Genomic DNA, 22440 nt, shown 5'->3' on the forward strand with positions numbered 1-22440 from the left:
GTGAATAGCTTACTAAGTAGCTTGTGTTTGGCATCCTCTTTCAGGTGTCTGTATACCTTTCAAACAGTTACTGCTCAGAAATAAACTAGACATTAAGGTGACCCATGACTTCAAAAGTGTTTTCAAATGAGTCTGTTTAGCTAAGTACAACATGACTGAAAATCCAATATATATTGAAATATAACATTTTTACCACACCAGCTTGCTTTAGGTTTTGAGTAGAGAATAACTTCAAATCTTCTAACTTTTCCTTGAATGAAAGTAATGAGCTTTTTCGTGATAGCGCTTTAAAAAGATCTTCCACAGTCTTTTCCCATCATCATTAATTTGTTTTGATACTTTGTTTTCCTGGTATTTTTGTGTGCTGGGAAGTTAAGCTGGTTGGTTGGGAATGCAGAAGAAGGGGACAAGGAGATCTTTGCCATGCCACTGAATGGCCCATGGTAGAAAAAAATGGAGTGCCAGCAGCTTCATGTCACTAAGTTTCCAAAATAGCACTGATGCTGAAACTGGAAACTTGGGACACAAACTAGAAAAAAACCACTGGCTTCCAGCTTAGTAAACTGATTCATCTGCAGGTATATGCCAGCCAGATATGATGCACTTAAATGCAAATAGAAGTCCATCCATCTCTAATGAGACTCTCTGTAAAGAAGGCAAAGCATCTTTAGAGATGACTACTCTCAAGATGTATTTTTCACATAAAAAAAAAAATACGCGTGGTCATTCATTTCCTGAGCTACAGGTAATAGCCTTCAAGGCCTCATCTCTGCTTTTAACAGAATTTTCCTTTGTCATCCACAAACTTGTTCCCTACTCTTTCTGTTTCTTTAAATAAAAATTTGGACAATGAATAAAGGGTTGGTGGTATGTTCATTTGTTTGTTTGTTTTTTTCCCCTATGGATTTCCTGATTCTGCTTATGTATTTATTTATTTTGCTTGGGTTGGTAGACTGGTTCTTCATTTCTTCTGTATTGCATTTTCATTTTGATTGTAGGCAAGCCCATTGCTGCTGAAAATAGCTCAAATGTGCTTTGAACAGAAACATCTGCCAGCAGCTCGGTTTCTTTCTCTTTCTTTTGCAGACTCTTGCATGTGAGTTTAATTTCTTGAGAGAAATCTTCATAAAGGGCTAAATAAACAAGATCTACGTATACAGAAAGTCCTTACTTCCTCCGCACTAGAGACACAGCTAAACTTGCCTGTCTGGTAAGTCATATTTTTCTTAAGGGTTTGTCTTTCTTCCTGCCCTTATGACTTGCATTCTTGAGTTTTAATTAGTGTTCAGAGAAAACAACTTCTGTTTGCTAGTAGTTCTGCTGCATACTATATGTATAAAATATACGTATAGAATTATAACAACATCTACAAAGGCATTACTGTGCTGCTTTTGCAAACTTCAAAACACTACCTTATGATTCTGTAGGATGCTTTGGGGTAAGTGGGTTTGTAATTCTTTAGCTGGTAGTTTGTTCTCAGTTTGCTATAATGAAATCATTAAATGTTTAAAGCAAAACTGGTAATTGTTCTTTCTTGAAATTACTTACCTGCTTGGATGTTCTGTATTTTGTGAATTAGCTTCGGACTCTTTATTACAATGTATATTCAGCGTCAATTCAGAGTTCAGAAAGAAACTTTGCCAGCGATTCATTCATGTCTTATAGCTTGCAGGTTTCATCTTGTGTAGATAAAATAGCTTCATGTTATTGTTGCAACAGCATATTTTTTTTGGTAATATGCACCTATGTCATAGGATGGTAAGCATGCATGTCAGTCATTCATTTGATAATATAATTCTGTAACGGTTCAAGATATTTGAGGCTTAGAGTTTCATGAGTTTTTGCCTCTACTGCTTGAAATATTTTTTTTTCCTAGATTATGGAATTTTATCCGAGTACAACCCAAACAAAAGAAAGTTGGTTTTATAGTCTACCTTCTATTTTTATTCTTTACTGTGATTCAAGTGAAGACAATCTTTGGAGAGCAAAAAATTTTTGCTCGGTGCTGTGGATTTAAGCAGTTGGCTAGCATTAAAGGGCAGCCTGTATATATCTAGTCAATCTAATCGTGCATACTAGCCCTTTGGTTTACCACAATTATTGTGTACTTACTGCATGTCCTAGTTCTGCATAGTTCGTTGGTCAGGCTTTGCTATAGCCCTAAAGTTAGTTCATTTCAAAAACATACTGAAAGCCAAGTCTTATATAAGAGCAGTTCTACATTTATTGCCAACCAGTAGTTCTGCATTATATTTACATGGGGGGAGGGGGGGGGGAGGGGGAATATACGTCAATGCTTTTACATAAAAATTGAAGTCTACATGCACACTTCATGTAACATATAATTTTGTTAAAAATATAGAATTTTGTGTAAAAATCAGGAACTTACTTTAACAATTTTTAAGAAATAGTAAAAGCAAGTCTGTTTTAGTTCATTACAGTAGTGTTTTATTCTGATATGAGAATTAGGAATCTAATTCTGCTTGCTCTTCCTTAGAGTAGCAGATACTGATAGTGTTATGTAGGTGTTCACCTGAAACCACAGGACTTTTGGTACCAAGCACACTTTCTGCTTCAAATGAGACACTTCCTCTCCTTTTCCCTCTCATTTTTAATTAACCCATATTTCTTCTGTTCTAAGATCTTCTCTGGTCCTGTCTTGCTCTCACACATGAAACTGCTTCCTGGCCCTGCAGATCAATCACCCTGTCCTTGTGTTTCCTAAGCTCTTTTCACCACACTCTAGTGAACTAGTCTTACATGGATGTTTTTTCTATAAAAAATAATTTATCAACCGAGACTTCTTAAGAATAATCTGAATCTTCCAAAGGAACTTAAAACACTTCAGAGGCCATACTGTAGTTACCAACTGAGTGCATATTTGTATTAGGGGAGCAATGTAGAAATTTGAGACACCTTAACAAGTCCAAAAGACATAGTTGGAGGAGAACTTACCAGAAATTAGGCTGCATAATAGACAAAATATTTAACTAATATTTTCAATTAAAAACAGTGCTTAAATTATATTAATTAAGGGCCCAAGGTTTTCAATGAATGGTCATTTTTTAATTCATGTAACTTTAAAGTTACTGTATAAGACCGCGTTTTTGTTTGGCATTTAATTTTTGACTGAGTAACAGAATTGACCTACAAGAGCTTGTAGCAGACATGCTGACACAACCCAAATTTTAGTTGAGGAACTTGGCACTAAATTCCAACTAAAGAGAGGAAGTCTCAAGAGAGTGGTGGAATTTCTTTCTTTGTGCAAGTATACCTCTGCTTTCATAGGGAGCAAACAGTAACATTTTGTGCAAGTTTCTGCTTTGGACAGTGTGTCTTTGTTCACTTCCCAAAGGTGGTGTCAAATACATTAAAAAAAATGCAAATAGAAAAGTTTATTTAATGATATGTTCCCAAGGAACCCTTTAAATCTGGAGTGGCCTAGCACTGTTATTTGTAGTTCTTTCTGTATGAAGAATAAGGGCTCGCTTGGAATAATTTAGGTTACATAAATAAATGTGCTCTCTCCTTTTTGTTTTTGTAAGCTTAAATAGAGGGATGGGAGGTAAATGTATGTATAAGCTTTTTATGGTGTACTTATTTGATCAAAGAATGTCTCAGAAAATGTTTCCTTCTTGCCAGTATAAAAGTTTTCCTAACAATGCACAATTTTACTGATCTGTTACTTTAAGAAACAGTAGATCTCAATAGCTTGTCTGTCTTGTTGATAAAGATCTTAAATTAAGATACTGTTTATTCATAATGTATAAATGTCAGTTCCATTGAGTGCTCTACATTCAGTTCATTTATTAATGACGATAGGGTTTTAGGGTATCTGATCTACGCAGATTCTGATCCACGAGAAGAATTTCAAAGTGATGTAAGTTCAAACTGCATAGATTTAATATGTAACAATGCTGGAGAAGGTGTTTTGAAAACTGGAGAGCAAGATTTGGTGATAGAGGAAAGCAATCTGAATGAAAGGGCCATCATGCAAATGCCTCATCCTTGTATTGCCTCTGATTGGAGATACATCGATATGGATGCACTTGAGAGCATGCATGTGCTGGTGTGAAAACCAGGAGTTTTTTCTGCACTGGACTTACGCAGCCTTGTACTGTTCTGAGATGGCAATAGATAACTCTGGTAAAGGTTTACGATGTGATTCTGTGTCTAATTAGTTGTTATAGAGGGGTGTGATTTCGGTGGCATCCTGGCACATTGGTTGTTTCCTGTCTGCAGAAAAAAAAAAAAGAAAAAAACACTAATAATAATGTGGCAATTCCTCTTTATTTGCTTAGGCTGTGCTCTAACCTTTTTATAGATCTAAGTGAACTAGGAAGCAGCAGGATTCCGGATTATCACAGTAGCCTTTGCTTTATCATTATTGACCTGTGGGTTGGGGAAGATGTTAAAATTAATCACTTCTTAATAATTAAATATAGCAATAAGCATCTTGTGTCAGGGTTACTAATTTTAACTTTACTAATTTTAACTTTAACAAGCTTAACCTTTCTAAAAAATGGCCTTTTGAGATGAACATTTTTTAGATTTTGCAACCTCAAGTATCCATTTTTAATCTTAAAAAGAAAAGTAGTTGTCAGTGAAAAAGATTTTTTTTTGCATATAAACCACACAGGAGTTGTTTAATTTTCAGTTCTGCCTCAAGCTTTCAGTTTTATTTGACTAATTTGTGTTTGATTTTGAAAAGTATTGATTTGGTAATAGTGGAGTTGCATGGTACATAGGAGAGAATATCATTGTTTGGCCACCTGTGCACTTGTACTACAAAGAGAAAACTGTGCTTATACACTGTCGGTTCCTAAATAAGCACTTAACCATACGTCTAATAAGTATGCTTTAATCTGTTTTCATAGTGGCTCACATAAGACATTACCTGCTTATGTTTGTGTGTAAGGCTGCATTTGTCTCTGTATATTAGTGGCTTAAGAATTAGTATGTTTCATTAGTGGCTTACGTCCCTAAATGTTTAATGCTGTTTAGAAGGCTATGTCGTCTTTATTACTGGAGGCAACTTGAGCACTTAGGCTGCTTCGACATTTGAGATTGCTAATCACTTGTTCCATAGAAAGGTTTTTTCTTCCCCATTAAAAATCATTTAGTAGAAATGCTGCTTCTTAAAAAAATAAAAATCGTACTGGAAAAAAAAATAACTAACCAGTTGTAAAGAAAACTCTTAACATGCGTGTCTTACCTAATCTGTGCAAATCATAATAATAATTTTTTTAAAAAAGTGACAAAGGTAGTAGTGGCTCCGTCCCTGTGAAGCTGAAAGTGAAATCTGCAAGTTAGCGTACAAGAAGCCTCTGCTTTGGAAGTGCTCCATGAGGAACACATGTATAGGACTCCTGCGCTTGTATGATTCTTCTCAATAGGTCTAAGATAACAGTTCTGCTGCATCCTGCAGCACCTCGCCTCTCAGTTATGCGTGGCCCTAAAACTCTGTCATTGGATCTTCGGGAAAGCAGCAGATCTCTTCTCTGCAGGTTGGAGAGTTAAAAATCAAAGGAAGTAGAAGAGAGAATAGCAGAGATAATAGGCTTCCTATCTTATTTGCTCCCTGGGAGAAAAGGAAGCAGAGGAGGCAAGAAAAAGAAGATAAGCCATGTTGCTCTTGTGAGGGGATTTACCTGAAGAACAGCTAATTTGGAGAGCTAGTTCCTCTCTGTAGATAACAGTCTTTCAGTGCAGTCAAGGTGAGTTCCTACCAGTAGGAGGACTTTTTTCAATATTTTTTATAGTCTTTGATATATAGAATTAGCTAGTTGATCTTTCCATAGTGGTTGTGGAATATAGGCAGTGCCAACTCACTCTCAGAGCTCCATTGGCTCTCCAAATGGTGTAAAATCCCATTTTGGTTTCTACTTCCCATTCAGGCCCTGCACAGAATAAAGCTTTCCAGTGTTGAAGAGGAGGCTGATTTTTTGGAATATTACAGCTCTTACCGTTTAACTCTTTAACAGCTCAAATATGAGAGTAAAGCTTTAAGACTTTTGTTTTAAAACAAGGAGATGAAATGAGTGTGTTTAAAAAAAACAAACAAACAAAAAAAGACACCAAACTTAGCAATAATGTGTCTGAGAATCTGGAACATTCTTATGTACTCAAAGACTGCTGCCTCTGTCAGAAACAGTGGGTAAAACTGGCCTTAAATTTCTGGAAGCAGCATTAAGCTAATGTTGAAAGTTTTTGAGAAACCTTTTTTTTTTTTTTTAATCATCTGCAGGCAAATTCCTTGAAGCCTACCTACAGTGTAAGAACTGAATATTGAAAGCTAGATCATCACTTCATACTGATATCTCTTGGAGTAGCTAACAGTAATACATCCACACAGAGCATTTTACAGCAATCTTTGCATGAAATGAAAGATGCTTTACTAAAATTGAGCAAGTGTACCATGTAATCTACTGATCTACTGTTTGAACTGGAATTCAGTTTTATCCTCTCAAGGATGACGCTTTGATGCATCTGAAAAAGCACTATCAGCAGAGGACCATTTAAAAATTAAAAAAAAAAAAAAAGTTTCCTTTATTTGCTCAAAAATGTGACTAGGTGAACATGTCTGAATTCCTAAGGAGTGTATAAACGTGCTATACATGGGCAGTACTGAATTACTTCAAACTCCAGAACTCAATGCCCTGTGAAGCTCGTGAATGCTAGTGACAAAGGTTGCTACACATGGCTCTCCCCCCCACCCAGACTGGACTTCCCTCCTTAATGTAAATAGGATAAACATAAATCTACTGACTTGGAAATAATTGTGAGGCTTATTGGTCTGTAGCAGCTGACTGCATGGTGGTTTTCTAGCAAAACAGTTAAGTGACAGGCGGCAGGTCAGCATGGTGTTGATCTGTCATCCTGTGATCTTGGAAGTCTTGTCCAAATGACTTACAATGCCTAGACTTCTGTAGTGAGCCATGCCAAATATTTGTTTGTAAAACCAAACGATTGATCAAGAAAAACTTGTCTTTGCAGAATGTGGTTATATACTTGTATATATACACATATATAAGCAATAACAAATGGCTAGAACAGCTAAAATGAAACAAGAACTGACTTCTCATCAGACTTTGAACAAAACTGGTCAACTTGGCAGAAGTGCCAAAATACATTTTTGAACTAATTTTTGAAGTTTACACTTAGCAATAATATATGCTTGACCAAAAAGTTTATTAGAGTTGGATGACTGTTTCTAGTGGAAATCTAGGCTCCCTTGAGTAAATCTTTTACAGGCCAGCAAATACAACAGTAAGTTTGAAAGGTGTTTGAGTCAGCTGGTTGAACTGCTTCTTACAAAATGTTTATTCATTGAATAATAACTTGTCTGGCAATTATCTGGAAAACCAGAATGGCCCTGGACAAAGGTTGTTCTCATTTTTAATGCTATTGAACTGTCACAAACAGCTGCTACTATGCATTTGTAGAATACTCTTGAGTAGATGATGTAATAAATTTCTACCTGTCTGGTCAGTTATTTTAAATGTTACTCACCAGTTTTGTATAAACTCAAAATACTATCTTTAAGTTTTTGCACAAATTGCCACATTTAGAGTGAGGGAGTTTAAAAACTGATTAGAGGGTTCTACATTTTGTTTTTCTTTTGAGGTTTCTGGATTTATTTTTTGTTTGTTTGTTTCTGCAGTCAAATGTCTTCCATGATCACATGCTTCTCGCCAGACAGAAATGAGTCAAGTTTTAAAATGAGTATTTCTTTCTGCAAAGAGATCATCTTTTCCATCTTTATATGACCATTGTAATATTGGAATGAACCACTTAGTAACCTTAGAAGCCTGGATCCTCCTTAAGCAATACTTCTGATTCTGGCACAATAGTCACTGAAAGATGTTGAAAATTTTTCTTGTACTCGTTGAGCTCTTATACTCAGCTTTTAATTTCCTCCCCCTTTCAGTTTCATACTTGCTCTTATACTTCCATTCAAATTGAATAAAGCTGCTATATCCAAGTGAGTTATGCACAGTAACAATAGGCTGTGTTCTACAATGAACAGAAGAGGAAATCTCAACAGAATGAAAACACAGCACCCTGCATTAAGTGCACGCACCTTATCTATACATTGCTTTTTTGACAGCCTGTGTGTAAATCTTCTCTTTTTCTTTTCCTTTTGTAACTACAGTATCTCAAGCAGACATGTTTAATATATAGTTCTGTTTGTTGCCGTCACTACGTAATTTCACGATTGTGAATACTTTTCATGTTCCATGGAGTGTTACACGCCAATTCTTAACATGAGTGAATTCCTTTCTAATTCCTTTCTGAAAACTCACAGCAGTAGCTGCCTTAAGTGAGGGGAAAAAAAATGATTGCGTGGATTAACATTTCATTAAATTCTGTAATGAGCAACTATGATTGTATCTCCTACATGCACTAAGTCAGTGGAAATGCATTGATTTTTGGCATGCTTGCATACGTATCCAAGTGATACAGAAATTTCCATATACCCATATCAGTATGAAAATGATAGAAATTGTTCTTGGAAGTTTGGAATATGTAATTGTCTGTCACTGCTATAAAAGTGATGAACAAAAAAAATTGGTTTGGCACTGTTGGACAGTGCCAAGCATAATGAAGTGGTGGTGGTAGCCCTGGCACTGAGAGAGCTCCAAGTCAATATATAGATTCCTAGCATAACCACACAGATCAGTGTCCTGCTTTGGGCAAGTGGACAAAAAAACAAGCTCAAAGTTCAGTGTAAGACAATGCAGTTTAGACCCTGGTAGCTGGCTTGGCCCTTCATATATAGCTGTGCTATTAACACAAATTGTTACACTCCAAACCTTAATTTTTTTCAGTCAGTTCTATGATAGCTTCTTACGTTTTACTGCTGTTATTGGCTACGTGTCATTGCCTTTCACACTGATCCAGATAAAAGTCACCATGATTATTTTCTGTATAAGGTGTTTATACTTCATAGAATCATAGAATATCCCGAGTTGGAAGGGACCCATAAGGATCATCAAGTCCAACTCCTGGCACCACACAGGACTACCCAAAAATTCAGACCATGTGACTAAGTGCACAGTCCAATCGCTTCTTAAATTCAGACAGGCGTGGTGCAGTGACTACTTCACTGGGGAACCTGTTCCAGTGTGCAACCACCCTCTCAGTGAAGAACCTCTTCCTGATGTCCAGCCTAAACTTCCCCTGTCCCAGCTTAACACCGTTCCCACGAGTCCTGTCACTGGTGATAAAGGAGAATAGGTCCCCTGCCTCTCCACTCCCCCTCGCGAGGAAGTTGTAGACTGCGATGAGGTACCCTCAGCCTCCCCTTCTCCGGGCTGAACGGGCCCAGTGACCTCGGCCGCTCCTCATACGTCTTCCCCTCTAGGCCCTTCACCATCTTCGTCGCCCTCCTCTGGGCACTCTCCAACAGTTTAATGTCCTTTTTGTACTGTGGTGCCCTGAACTGCACACAGTACTCGAGGTGAGGCCGCACCAGCACAGAGCAGAGCGGGACAATCACTTCCCTCGATCGACTAGCAATGCCGTGCTTGATGCATCCCAGGATACGGTTGGCCCTCCTGGCTGCCAGGGCACACTGCTGGCTCATATTCAGCTTGCTGTCAACCACAACCCCCAGATCTCTCTCTGCGGGGCTGCTCTCCAGCGTCTCGTTGCCCAGTCTGTACGTATAGCCTGGGCAACGAGATGTTACGATACTTCAGTTACAGTAGAATAGTTCAACCCAGAAGCAAGGAATGACAAAAACACGTTATTTTGAACTAGAAACTAAGGGAATTACTAGCCATAGATTGCATCTTTTTAATTTTTTAATAATACACATTTAATTTTGACTGTAAATAATCTGTGGGGAAGCAATCAGGCCAAAATAGCAAACACATGCCTAGTTTGCTAGTTCCAGTCTAATCCAGGCAAGTCATGATCATAAATTGTTACCATAGCATAGCAGTTTGGTCTATATGAAGTCAGTTAAAGGCTTTAGTTCATCTGACACAAACACTTCTGTGCTGGCACAATAGTGTCTCCTGAGTTGAGACCTCGTGGTATTTGAGTCTGGCCATGGCCTCTTCTGTGTCTGGAACAAGCAAGGAATTTGAACTACTGTGTTTCTTGGTCCCTGACGGCTAAGCACAAGGTATATTTATCAAGTGAAGCTGGGATGTTTTTGTTTTCACTATTCATTCCATTATGTTGCTTAAATTCAGTACTTTATTTTTTCTAGGCAATGTATGAACCTGAATTACATTTCAAAATCTGAGCGTTCATTTACAAGACACTGGTGTGATTGAGTAAGGCTGTATTTGCACACTGTATTTGCATGATTATGAGAGGTGTAGCTACAGTCAGAATACAGAGAATTAAGCTGACGGATGTCTCATATCTCAAGATCTGCAAGATTTAAAGACCTTTTAAACTAGGTGTCTTTGGATTTTTGTAAATAGGTTTTTGGGTTTTTATGACCGTAATGAGTTGCGTGAGATTGCATCTGATTTCTGAATTAGAGCCTAGATTTAGATATGGGTATGGATTTAAGGGAAGAGAAAAAGTCAACAAGCTGAAACAGCAACAACAAAAAATCAATTTCTCCATAAAAAATGGACTTATCTGGACACTTCAGTTCAGGCTGCTCATCAAATATGTTTTTAGAATAATGTTGCCTTGACTTCTGCAATAGATATAAAACTGACAGTCAAATACAAAGGTTTTTTTTTGTTGTTTTTCATGCCTTCTAAAGGACTCCAGAACTTGATAACCTTTGCTGAAAATAACTTTTGACTAGCTGGAGCCATAACAAGACAGAACTATGTGAGGACATGTGGTGAAGGCTCAGCTGCTTGGACTGTGTTTATCATTCCATGGCTATGATAGCTAGACAAACAGAGGAAATAAAAAATCAGTCATGGAGGTGAAATGTTAAACTAAAAATAATATCCATAAATTGTGATATTTTTCCAACTCTTAATGAACTTCAGGAAAATTTCCAATAGTAAAATATCATTATTTAAATGCAGACTATATTTTCTCATCAATAGTGATGGTGCCTATTCCAGTATTGTTACTTCGGTTTTTCCCTGCACTCATGATGAGGGCCATGGGAGGTCAAACTAGGTCTCTAGCTTTTTTCAGTCCAGGGTCAAGTCAGGGCCCTAACTTTTGCATTGATTGAGTTTATTTTTCTGAAAATGTTTGTGTTTTTTTTCTTCTTTTTGTTTATATATATAACTTTATGGTGGACATGGTATCTCATCTCTGAAGGAATTTGTCAGGTGCTTCAGAGATACTTGGCTGAAGAGAGTCAGCTGCAAACGAAACTTTCAGAGCTTTCAAATGCATGATTCTGACAGTTCCAGTTTTCTGTCACATTTGTGTATTATGCTATGGGTACCCTGACAGTCTGAAAAAGCTCATTACTTCATCAACAGTATCCCCTTTCATATCCACAGATAGTTAATACTAGGAATTAAAACAGTCTTTGGGAATTTGTTGTTTTGACTAGGCAGCACACCCAAACTCCTTGCTAACTGCTAACGCTGCAACTTGAAATTAACTTCTACATTGGACCTTATTTGCTAACTTGCTAGTGTTTCTTGTTTACCAAATTTTAGAGATTGGGAGTAGCTTTGTTGCACCTATGACACATCAAATGAAATGACACAGTGATGGAAATGGACTTTAAAACTGGTACCATTTGGGAATTCATATTGCCCTTTTCGTACAGAGTATAGTGTTTGTAATAAATGCTTACACCATTCTTCTTTGGAAGTATTAGGAAGATTTTTCTCCTGTGTATAGCTGAGTAATATAGCTTGTCCCCATTCTTAACACCAGGATTTATTTAAATACCTTCATTATACCTTTGTGCCCATTTCCCAATCTTCTCCTTTTGCTGTTATATAGTACGGGGGATATTATTGAAGTCAGTGGGTAGATCAGCATAAAGGTTGTATAGCTAAGAGCAAAATTAGACCAGGTATGTGTTGAACATCACACTAATAGCTAAAGACACTGCTAACAAACTATTCCTACCATTTCTGCATGTTAGTTTATGCAGTTTCTTGATCTTAGCAGAATTCAACATAATCTAGAGAAGGAAAAAAAGTAAGATTGAGGCCAGCATTTTGACTTTATGATGGGAATGTTATCAGTTTAAGTATGTGCATAAATTGCCCACAGTAATTGCAGTTTTGTGATATTTCTTTTCCATGAATCGTTATTATATTCAGAAACGCTTGTAGTGAACAGGGCAGATGTCTTCCCAGCTATGTTTTTGTTCCTTTTCCAAAGTGCTTGTTCATTATACATCTGTGATTGTGGTTAAAAGTAACAAAGCTGTAGAAACAATAGGAAAATCTGAGTTTCCTAACACTGGTAGAAAGATATCATCCATGCATGCTAATTAACTTGATCTTCTTTACATCTTACCTATACATACACTATATATTTGCATTATAACTTATGAAACAAAACACTGTCCAGTTTTGCCATTTTCATATTGAGAATACTTTTTATTTCAAAAGAATCCCAGTGATTTAGTGGGAAACGTGTAAATCTAAGGGAAGAGTGATAGAAAATAGACTGATTTATTTAATCTTATTGCTACATTGTTATACCAAAGTAGGCACTTAGATCTAGCAGTGACTTGAAGGTAGGCTTTAGCTTTCTGGAATCCTTAATTTGAAAATTGGTATAACTTGAAAAAGATATTGCAGCCTAATTTCTGGAACAGTATGAATCGTAATGTTTTTATGGGGTATTGTTCCACTGCATCATTACAGCAGGTGAGCAGAAAATTATTTATCCAGATGACTCAGCTCTGCTTCAGAGGATCTTCAATTGTAGAACCAGCATATTACTTTGATAATGTGTAAACACCAGGTGATGGTCACCTTTTTTATTATTTATTTAAAGTTGTAAGCTACAGTGCTACACATTAGAATATCTTAAAAAATTATCAGACTATTCTGGCTGGATATGGTATCCATTGGAATATTAAGGAACACTGTCTTTCAGAATTATTCAGTTCTATATCAGTGTGAAGCATCTCATGTAGCTAGCTGGTTGTCCTTCCAAGGCCTCCTTAGCTTGGCAGCTTTTTGGAATGAAGAAGTCCTCCTGACCTAGTCAGAAAGGCGGACACTGATGGCTGACACCAACATCTCAGACAAACACTGCTGTCTGAGTAGTTGCTGGCTTCAGTTGTGTCAGCACATCAGGCTAGGGATGTAGTGAACGCTCTCTGCAAATGTTCAGCTTGAATATGAAGTCCATGTGAACTGCAGGCCAACTATCCCTACATTTTTGTAATCAATTTTAAGTCAGTATAACACTTAACTAAGTGAAAACATATGTGCAAAAACAGGTGTTAGTTTTTGGTCTTGCTTGCAGGGTTGACTCTCGTCTGGACCAGTAGATAGGTCGAACTCACCCCACATCAAGTGATCAGTAGACCTGACACAAGGGAAGCAGAAGTGACAGAGAAAGCCTTTATCATAGGCTTTTCCTGTGATAAAGGCATGATCCTAGACTGGGTTGGATCAGATTTAGAACTGGATAATTAAAGAAGCAGAAAAAATGACTCTTTTGTTCACTACTTTCAGCGTTAATATACCATAGTAGTTTCAAATCAGTAGTCTTAACCATATCTATACTACATGGAGTGTTCACTGTAAAAATCCTCAGAGATGTACAATTTAACAGAGTCTGCATCATCAGGAATGAAAATTAGATTCTAGATTCTAGGTTTTTGCTTTGTTTTGTTTTGTTGTAAACACTCCTTATCATTAACTTTTATAGCAGAAGTTCAGGGTGTTATTTCCAAATGCTAACTCTAGTCTGCTTGGGTTGTCCCCCTAGGTAGCTAATTTAACATGTGAATGAGCAGCGTTGTCAAAGGGCCAGCTGGGTTCTGATGTTTGCCTGTGGCTGCCCTCTGAAGACAGCTTTGTTGTTTTATTTCCACAGAGAGGGAACAAAGCTGAGGAAACTAGCTCTCCTCACCACAGGCGAGCCTTGAGTTACTTCCCTTTGTGCCACTGCATGGCCCATACAAACCTTCTTCTCCTTTTCCCTCAGAATGAGCAGATGATTTAAGGATTCAAAGGAATCGCTGTTACGTGGTATATGCTACCATGGCTGTCATGCAGAAATTATCGTGTTGGCCTGTGCCCAAGCAACCACGTGAAGTTAATGTATGTATAGGTGCAAGTAAGTTTCATATTGCAAAATAATTTACCGGTGTGATTTACTGTCTGTTTCTTCACATCACTTAGACATCTTCAATCTGAGATGCTGGGGGTAGGGTACTGCATGAGGTGGCTCGTGGCTGGTTTGTGGATCTGCAGCTTAACGGTGGGACCTGCCTTGTCCTTCCATTCCCATGTTTGGATAACCTGGGGACTAGAGCATGTCATGGAGGATATGCCCCAAACTTCAATATGTAGTTGCAGACAGTAATTTGGAGGCCAGGCTCTTGACTTTTCTTGGGCTATGGAGTTCCTCAGTTCCTCTCACTTGAAGTCCTTAATGACCTTCAGGTACTCTCAGAGTGGTTTAAAAAAGAAAAAACAAAAACAAAAGAACCTGTTAGAGGATTACATTTAATTCTTTCCTGCCAGAGCAGTATCTGAATTTCTCTCTGCCCCTGCCTTGTTTCCTCCAAATTTTTCACTCTTCAATTTGAAAAGTAAGCATTCTTAACATTAATACAGGGCTTTATCAGTGAAAGCTAGATTTGTTCCATATAACTTTGAGCAGTATTTTGAATGTAGCTTGTTTCAGGAACAAGTTTGTAACCTGATTTCATTAAAAGTTATACTGCGCCAATTAAGGTGATGAACACGGGCACTGGGTTTGGAATGAGTGTCTGGGAGGGCAGACAGGTGCTTCTTCAGCAGCTCTGCCAAGATGAGTCTTATTTAACTACCTTTTTTTTTCTTTTAGTGGCAGATTTTTATTTTTTCCTCTGAAGGACTGTTTAAGGAAATACAGGAACAGTTTGTTTCATGCAGGGTGCTTTTATTCCTTTTCTCTCTTCAAGTGGGATCTGTTCGGGTGCTGATGACCTCTACTGCTTGACCTACACAATCAAAATTGCCAGCACAACTCCTTTCTCTGCTTCAGCACAGGCAGCACAAGAGCAGTACACAGATAAAAGTAGTCACGCGGTACAGGATTAGAGAGTCAATAAAAGCATACTGAAGTAACTAGAGAATTCCCCTGATATAAACCACATCTTCCCACATTGTTAAAGTGCCCTGTTATTTCTGTTGCAACTGTAATTTGAGTGATCAAAGAGATAACTAGTGTTTAATATGAAGTGCCTTCTTTAAGCTGGTCAGGTGAACCGAGTGATCTCATGTGAAGAGGAAGGAAGAAAACCTGGTCTAGACAATAGTCATTTTACATCCCTGCACAGGAGAAATTAGTAGGCATATGGTAAGCCATGGGATATTCAGCACAGTAGATAACTGGGATGATTGTCAGCTTTCCCAACCCCCTGAGCAGAGGTAAGTATCCATTTACTCTTCCATCAAGGCAACTGTATACTACCCCATATAGTAGTTAGTTACAAGGCTGCTATTTAGTTGCAAATGCACTTGTTCTCATGCTGCTTCTGTAACAACATCGGTTTAGCTGGCTTTTGTATCAAATCATAAAACAGGTCTATGCAAAAGCAATCTTTGATGCGTAGTTTCTTGATAAATAGCTGAGTAATGCAATAGTAGGTTTAATCGGTTTTCTAAAATGAATCACTACTGTGTCTTTCCCCATCTTGAGGGGAAAAAATGGGTGAAATACGAAATTCAAAGGACAGATGTGCAATTGCCAGAAAAAAAAAAAATAGTGATAGCAGTATATTTGAAACCTGAATTAAATGTTACTCTCTAGCAAAAACTGGAAAATAAACAGGTCCAAGTTACTGTTCTGATAATTTTGCACTGGAGTTTTAAAAATCTATAGTCCTCCTAGAATATGATATCCAAAGCTTTTGTGGATTTCTTGGAATCCTTTATACAAATTGGTTACATCAAAAATTACTACTCCAACTTGTTTGATAAACATGAAAGTGGCTTCATAAATGGCTTCACAAATCATCTTTAAAGAAGCATTACATTAAAAAAAAATCAATTTTTTTTTTTGATTTGTAATATGCATACTAAATTTGCTTATTCATATTGATCACAGTGGAGTTTTCTACTGCAGACTTAAATCCTGGAGAGTTTTGAAATGTGTGGTGGAACAGAATCATAGAATAATTTATGTTGGAAAAGACTTTCAAGATCACCAAGTCCAACCATTAACCTAGCATTGCCAAGTCAAAACTGTGTCCCTAAGCACCTCATCAACATATCTTTTGGACACCTTCAGCGATGGTGACTCAACTATTTCCCTGGGCAGCCTATTCCAATGCCTCACAACCCTTTTGGTGAAGAAATTTTCCCTAATCTCCAACATAAAATAAGTACAAAATCTAGCGTGTTATGCAGTAGGTAAAAGACACAGTGAGCAATGACAGAAGAAAATACATACCTATCAGGCAAGAAAGTCAGAGACAAAAGATTCCTCCCTCAAGCTGAGTTGATAGAAGAAAATTAGAATCTAAACCACTTATGTAAAGCAACACTAACAAAAATAGGTACTTAAAATAAGTTTAATCTAACCATTCTAGGTTGTTTCATCAGGCATCTGCAGTAATTTTATTCTAATGCATTCATCTAGCAATTCTAGAAACAGCACATTTCAGCAGGATTGCCAGTATCAGTTAATTAGCAAAAGGCAGTTAAAAACTTAAAACTAAAAAGCCTTTAAAAAGAAATAAAAATGAAATATTTAAACATTCTGTATCTGGAGCTAACCTAACTTCAGATAAGGGAACAACTGGAATGTAATTTCAAGCTTTTCCTAGATATTTGAAATCTAAACACAGCTGAGTTTTTCAGGTGGTACCAGGAGAGGACCAAAAAGTTATACCACAAAGGTATGATCGGTTGGAAGAAAAGGTGTCAAATGTACACAATTTGAATGGTATGGCATTTAGTCCCAAAGGTAGAAGTTCTCTCTGGTAACACCAAAGCAGCACCAGAAGTCAGAGTGCATACGATGCTTCTCTCTTGGCACGACACCACTATGGAGTGGGTGTCAGGAGAAACTGTATCTAGGCAAGCGTGAAAATCCCTTCTGTTCTGGGCCCACCAATTAGTGCCAATTAAGATGCCAGTTCCTTTTTTGAAAGCTAGGAAATAAGCTGTGGTCAGACAAATACTTTCCAGTATTTGAAAAACTGTGAATATTTTTTAAAGCAGAGAAGTGTCGGTAATGGTTCAAAATGAAAGATGGTGAACCTATGCGAGGTGCAAACTAACAGCAAACAAAGCAATAACCATGAGGTAAACCTGATGCATGACAAAATATTTTACTTGTTGCAGTATATTTGACTTTAAGGTAGCAGAGCCACCCCCAGGAATTGTACAAAGCAATATATTAACATTTATTTTGATAGAAAAGAGCTTCACACCTTGGAATTTCTTTCCCCATTTCCATCTCTGGCAAGCAGTGCTGGCTACCCTAATCCTGTCTACACAGCTTAGTTGGACAAATGCTCCAGTGTTAATGGTAACCTTCCTACTGCTAAAGGGAAAACAAACAAACAAACAAAAGAATAGAATCTCTGCAAAACTGGAACAAAGTATATAATTTTTAAAATATCATGAGATTGTTTTGTTTTTAAGGTAAATGCAACCAACTTATTTGTGCAATTGAAGAAATCTTTAAAATAAAAAACCTTCCTAATTTTCTGATTAAACAGAACATAGAAAATTACAAGTGAATGCTAAAATAAACATGCAAACTCCCAAATTTCCTCATTAAAAATAATAATCTGGCAAAACAACTAGCAATAGCAAGCTGTCTCTTCAATTGTAAATGTTTAAACATATAGAATGTGCTGAGGGATTATTTTATGTAGGAATACTTGGATTTCATTTCAAGCATCCCAAGGATGCCGAGGGGCTTTTGATCATCAGTTAGACTATTTTGGTAGCAGGGATGTATCTAATACAGTCTTCCTCTAAGTACATCATCTGCATAACTAACTTGCCCCTTTTAGAATCTCTTTTACAATCTCTTGATAGCAAATACACGTTTTCCATGTTCACTTATCTTTAAACAGAACTCTCAAGTTCTCAGAATTTTGCTTTTAAATCAAGCAATGCACTAAGAAAAGTCAGTGGGGGTTAAAAAACCTTCTTGTTAGTCTGCAGTACCATCTCAAAGGCTGAAAAAAATCATTAGGTTCAATTAGGATCAAATATTTATTAAGCACTGGTAGATGAATTGAGTGTATTCAGTGATGAAGAAATTGTTTGTGGGTAATGTGCTGTAGTAGTAACATATGAGGCACGCATGGTTGAATAAACCTGCACAGAGATTTTGTTTTCTTGTGGAATGTTTTTCATCTAAGTAGAAATTTTATTTAATTAGTATGTCATGTTTTTGTCCTTAGATACCTGAATAAAAATTTATTTTCAGGGCTATCCTATTAAAGTGATAGCTTAAGTTGCCTAAGGATATTATATCTCTTCATACATTAAGAATCATTTGTCACCTTTGATAAATAGAAGTATGGGGAAATTGCTAAGTGAGATGATGTTTTGCACGTGGAGATCTCGTGTACTGCATCTTTAGTGTCTGATGTAGTAGTCCATGGTAATGTACAAAACAAGAAGCATCCAAGAACTCAAGCAAGAGAGTTAAATATACATTTTAGCCTACGAATAGTGTAGGCTTTATGAATTATAGTATATTGGCTAATTTCTGTCCTTTATCATTAAGACATGCTTCTTCTTGCTTTACTGAAAGGAGTTTACAGCAAGGAGGGTGTTGGTCTCTTCTCAAGTGACAAGCAATGGGACATGAGGAAATGGCCTCAAGTTGCACCAGGGAGGTTTAGATCGAATTTCAGGAAGAATTTCTTTGTGAAATGGGTGGTCAAGCATTGAAATGGGCTGCCCAGGGAAGTGAAGTCCCCATCCCCAGAGGTATTTAAGAGACACATGGACATGGCACTGGGGGACATCATTTAGTGATGGGACTCAGTAAGTCAGGTTGATGGTTGGACTTGGTGATCTTGGAGGTCTTTTCCAGCCTAAATTATTCTGATTCTACTATAAATTAGTCACTATTGTGAATAAAACCTTCTTCTATGACTTCAAAATATTGCCTTGAATGTGTACAACACTGTTCTCTTCTTACTGAGAACTAGAGTTATCACTCGAGTTCAGAATAATCTCATTTTCAAGCTACAATGCTGTATTGCCTCTTTAGTAGAGACAAATAGAAAAAAATCAAGTGTGAAGGTACAAGATGGTACAAATAAGGTAAACGGAGAAAACTTCTCAGCCAGCAGCGGACTGGACTGACTTGTCAGCTGTAATGTTCTCTAGATGTATGCTGAGGTTTTATCTTTGTTGCAAGATTTCAGAGGGAGGAATTGCAGTCTTTTTTTGTGTGTGTAGTCTTAATTCTATAAATGTGTCCCTCGGTTCATAGCAGTGCACAGTGATCATAGGACAATATGACTTCTTTTAGACAAGTTTCAAAATTAGGGCCAACCTTCACCAAAAAACAAGAAGTACTGCTCAAAGTAACTTGGTTTCCGTGAAAGAATTTATCCCAAAGAAATTATCTTTGCAGACTAATGAAGATAAAATTAAGCATTGCAGCCTGTGGCACCCCTTCAAAGCTCTAATTGTAAATGGAAGGGTTGGAATTGGGTCAGCTATTTGCTAGTTATATTGTAATGGTGCTTAGTATACTACTGAAGTTGTAGAAGACATTTACTTACCCCTCTAAAATTTACGAGCAGTAGAAGGAGAATAGTGTTTGAGAGTGGCCCGATGGCCATGTGTGCAGCATGTTAATGGCCTTTCAGTTTTAATCTCTTAGTCGTCATTAAAAAGGTAACAGAGTAATTTCATCCCTGCTAGTAAAACGATGAGTTCAAGAATTAGAGCATCCATGCATGAGATACTGAAGTGCTAGCTGTTAAATTCTTCTCTGAGTAACATCTGTGTTTGTCTTTGTCAGCAGCCCACATTGATCAGTGCTTGTGGTGGCAACAGCAGTCCTATTCAGCATGTAGCAAGTGAGAAGAGACTGCAGTTTTTCAGGTTTAAGAAAGGCACTGTAATGCAAGCCCTATCTTTAGATGGAACAAATGCATACACGCCCTTAGATATCTTCTCACTGTTTAAGTGCTTTGTGTGGTCTGTTTGTGGCTGCAGCCTAGCTGTCTGCATCCATATCTCCCAAATGCACACAATCTGGTAACTAATTTAGCACAAGGACAGGCGTAATATTAGCATGAGGTGATTGTAAGCAAGCCCAGACTAAAAATGTTTGACAGTGTTGTCACTGAGGGTTCTTTATGGCAATGAGGTGGACTCGAGAGAGTCCAGTGCAGGTTTTGGTGTGGTACTTTTCTTCCTGTTGAGCATGATTCCTGAGTTCTTTCCAATTAATTATATTAACTCGCTCCTAGTGCACTAAGCTAGTGACATTAAGACCTGCTCAGAACTAAACCAGTTCAGATCAGGTAACTGCTGGAGGGGAAAAAAAAGGGTGTGGGGAAGTTTTTGTCTCTTGAAGGAAAGGTGTTTCCAAAAAGTGTTTTGTTACAGAATAGGAATGTTTTTAAGTTTTCTACAAATATTATTCTACTTGACAAACTCTACCTGAGAAGTGCTTTGTAACTTAATAGTTCTGTTTTGAGCATCATCACTTGGGATTTTTTCTAGGAGGCAAATTAAGAAAATGCAGAAGCTGCATGACAACACCCAGGTGTCGAGATTTGTACAAGGATACTTTTGTATCTGGTGACAGTATTAGAATAATACAAAATAGCAGCTACTAAGAAGTTTGCCACCTCCTCCCAGACTAGACAAGTATTTAATGGAGAAGATACTATGGACTCTTCCTACACAGAAGAGCGAAAAGTAAAGTTTCTGACACTGTAGCCTTAGGACCCACAAAAATGTGAGATCTAATGCTTCTGTAAAGCTGAAAGCAGACTTCTCAATTTTTTTCAGCAAGAATGTCTTTTCCTTTAGAAATATGAGCTTTAATATCATCAGTGCTCAACAGCTGCTGTTTAAAAACTACACACAGAGGACAGCAGCTGAACCACTAGCACTCTATAACGAAGTAGGAGTAAGCATGTCTGATGAGCATCTGAGAATGATAGCTGGAAGGCAAAATTCATGATAGCTGAACTAGTGAATATAAAGACACTCATGCATAATGTTTGCAAAGACCTACACTTGAGGTCACGATGAGTAGATAGCTAGCACAGAAGCATACAAACTTTTGTCGAGACATGGGATGCGTTTTCAAACATGGCCTACAATTATATGCACCATTTCATATATATGACACTAATTGCTTACATAATTTCTGGCATGCTGGCCGAATGGTTTACAGCAGCATTTACATGTGATTTGTCTTTGTGTATATGCAGATTTTATCACCAATTTTCACATACAATCATCTGAAAAACAATAAAGACATGCATGTACAAGGGCTTACTCATCTATGGGCTGAGTCACTGCAGTCCCAAAATTATACATAACTATTACAATCTGGGAAGGATATGTTTCGGTTATGAAATAAGTTATTGAACAAAATATTTAGGGTTGATGAACCATAAAGTTTTAATTATTTTTTCCTCAGTTGTTGTGTGTTCCTGATAGAGCATATCAGAGGAGTGCATTGATTTAAAGCAGATTCTTCATTAACTAGATATCAGTGATGCTTTGTACTACTCCATGTGACTGATGAAGCACTGCATGCTACATTCAGGGCTGTAGCTGTGGCTTGGCATAAAAATATGACCTTGACATGTTCTGAGCTGCATAGTTAACTAGTCAATAGGAAATCTCTACACACTGTAATCCTGTATAATCACAGGGACATTATGTTCCCAAACACAAAGAAATAAAAGCTGAAGAGTAAAATGACTTTTCACTATTAGGATGTTCAAGTAAACTGCACGCTTCCATTTCCTACTGAATAAAATACTCTTTGTTGGGAAGTTGTGCATAAATTGAGATTATCAGCCAGTCTTCTCACATGGTCAATGGAGTAGATGCCATGATACACTAGATATTTTAATAAGACTTGATTCTGGCAAGGTGTAATGAGGTTGACAGGTCCTTCACCTTTGTGATATAACTTACTGGTCATCTCAAAGGAGATTGCTTCACATCTGTGAAAAGAGTAACTTCTGTGTTAAGAATCAGGCCCCATACCTGTTGCAGTTCTGTGCATTACTTATGATAAACAATGAACAACTCTGGAGTATTGCATTAACATTTCATTTCTGTTATTCATGTGAAATGGCTGACATTGAAAAGTTTTAAAATAGCTTGAAACAGTCTTTTTTCA

The 22440-nt window shown here is 37.3% G+C and overlaps 1 protein-coding gene across 18 annotated transcripts in view; it reads left to right on the forward strand.

Annotated features, from left to right (window-relative positions):
- The window catches only part of SORBS2 (sorbin and SH3 domain containing 2), a 158138-nt gene that overhangs the window by 21101 nt on the left and 114597 nt on the right, over positions 1 to 22440 (forward strand). For 17 of the 18 annotated variants that reach the window (XM_040556551.1, XM_040556548.1, XM_040556552.1 and 14 more), the window contains exon 2: positions 1087 to 1210. The gene's annotated coding sequence lies outside the window, so the exon portion shown is untranslated. Of the gene's footprint in view, positions 1 to 1086; positions 1211 to 22440 lie in introns of those variants that run through there. The other variant, XM_040556556.1, reaches the window with a different exon arrangement.

The sequence above is a fragment of the Cygnus olor genome, chromosome 4 (genome assembly GCF_009769625.2).
Source record: "Cygnus olor isolate bCygOlo1 chromosome 4, bCygOlo1.pri.v2, whole genome shotgun sequence".
Taxonomy (NCBI): domain Eukaryota; kingdom Metazoa; phylum Chordata; class Aves; order Anseriformes; family Anatidae; genus Cygnus; species Cygnus olor.